Here is a 2461-nt window from a genome sequence, read left to right on the forward strand (position 1 = left end):
TATAACATAAACCCTCGTTTCTTAATTACTCGTATCTTCCAATACCAACTTTTTTCTGTGCTTATTTCCGCGTTATACATATAAACTTTTAAATAAAGTACAAGAAGTACAATACAATTCATAAAATCCTTGCCATACACCATAAAAAAAATACTCTCACTGGAACGAGTGAGTAGTCACACCGGAGACGACACGCCGCAATTGCTGAGCATGTTCGTTCCTGTTTTACCTCTCCTAAAATTCTTCCGAACAAAGCAAGTCTCTCTCTCTAGGCCCGCAAATTTTCGTATAAGATCTCTTTTCTCATACATTAATAACATTCACTGAATCGCCTACACGTCGGAGACGTTGCGCCGCGACAACAAAAGCGACCGTCATAAAATTCGACCGCTATTCATCCCGCTGTTCGTACTCTAGCCTCGCGACAAAAGAATGCTGCAGTCCCAATCTCCACTCACCATTTTTCAAACCTCCATTTTGTCTAAGGCCCTCTACCACTCACCCTCTCCAATCACCTTTTGGGTAGGTATGGAGCGAACCAATCAAATCTTGGGCGAGTATAGGACGAACCAATCAGAACACACCATTTAATTGCCCTATTACCCCTTCCCTTCACTCCTCGACCAATCAGAACGCGTCCTTTCTCCAGACTAACCCGTCTAGGCCACGTCCACGGCGTTGGAGGGAGACGTGGAGGGGGTTTATTTTGACCCCCATGGCTGCCCATATACTACTTGAGTCTTTATAATTCTTTAGGATTGTATTTAAATATTATTTAGTGAAGACAATAAATTTTGATTGATTAATTATATATTAATAAATTTTCCATAGCAAATGAAGTCACAGTAATCGCAACAAAGTCATGATAACGTGCAAATATTTACCTTGTCACGGGTGTGTGAAACGACAGTAAAATCATTGTACTGTGCAAATGTCCGCTGTGTTACAAGTGTATTACAATCATTATACAGATAAATTAAAAGTTATTTATTATGTTATGTGTGACACATTCAGATCAAGATAATAATGTGGTATAGCCTTTGATGTTCTTACAGTAATATTACAAGTGTTGTGATTATTGAGAGTTTACTATAGTATGAACGTGACTTTTTTGCTATGAGGTATAGCAATAAATTACCATATGTAAATAATTCAAACTTTCTATTATTAAGTTGCTACTTTTGCAAATAATTACGAATAATATAAAGTATTTTCACAGTACGTTACAAGGGTGCATCAAGTTACGGTCGGGTATGATAACATTTGTTATATATTAAATTCGAGATTAATAGAAAGCAAATTTTTTCAAATTAAATCGGATTTGTAGACATTTCCATCAAAATTATATATTTTGTATTTGTAATTTGCAACGCACGACAGAGAGAGAGAGAGAGAGAGAGAGAGAGAGAGAGAGAGAGAGAGAGAGAGATTTCAAAACTTAACATGTTTATAAATTTGCATCCCTAAATTTGAAACTCTCTTTCTAGCACGGATGCTTTAATTCAGGATACAATAAGGAGCAGTTTTAAAGAATGCACCGTTATCACGATTGCACATCGTTTGAATACGATTATAGATAGCAATCGGATCATTGATGGAGAAGGGTTCTATGATAGGTTTTTCCGTTTTAACAATTAAAGTGTGAATGAGTTAAGAAGAATATTGATTTTGTAAAATAAAATTAAGAGATATAATTTTCTATGTAACTAACTAAAAAGTTTGTTCAGAATAATTTTAATTAATAGCATGATCAGTTCAATTTCTGAAAGATGTTTAAAATAAAATTCATTATAAAAAGTAAAATTTTATTCTTTAACATTGAATATCAGGTTATTCTTATTCAAGACCAACTTAATTTTTTGCTCTCTCTTTAGAGAGAAGATTTACTTGAAATTATTTAGAAAATTTAAAATTGATTTTTTATTATTAACAATATACTTTTTCCTGAAAATTCAATATTACGTATACAAAGAATAGTCGACAAACTTTTTTGGAAAATTTTGTAATATCCTGAAGAAAAGTCTTTATAGCATTTGATAATTAGAATTATCATGTGAATAGGAATTTGGTTGCCTATATGAGCTGTTACACGACAAACCAAATGGTTACTTTTCACAAATGGTGGAGAAGACCGGCAATCAGATGGCGCAAAGTCTTTTAGAACAGGCGAAGAAGGCTTGCGAGAAAAATAACGATCATTGAATTGAATTTGTCGGCACAAAATATTGAGTGTGAGAGCGACACCACGCTTTCAGAACAGACCACTTTATAGATTTTCTGCTTCTAAAAATCTTATACTAAAAATATATATATATATTGTACACAAAGTTATTTATATACAACGACTTATGAAACTAATCAACTCATGTTATTGAAAATTTTATTTCGTGAATTAAAATATCTATAGCAAATTAATATTATATTTATTTCATTGTGTATTAAAAAAAAGTCATTTTCGTTT

The 2461-nt window shown here is 32.8% G+C and overlaps 1 pseudogene; it reads left to right on the forward strand.

The window, feature by feature from the left end:
* The window catches only part of LOC108750927, a 3611-nt pseudogene extending 1973 nt beyond the window's left edge, over positions 1–1638 (forward strand).
* Positions 1639–2461: the final 823 nt, after the last annotated feature.

The sequence above is a fragment of the Trachymyrmex septentrionalis genome, unplaced genomic scaffold (assembly GCF_001594115.1).
Source record: "Trachymyrmex septentrionalis isolate Tsep2-gDNA-1 unplaced genomic scaffold, Tsep1.0 scaffold385, whole genome shotgun sequence".
Lineage (NCBI taxonomy): Eukaryota > Metazoa > Arthropoda > Insecta > Hymenoptera > Formicidae > Trachymyrmex > Trachymyrmex septentrionalis.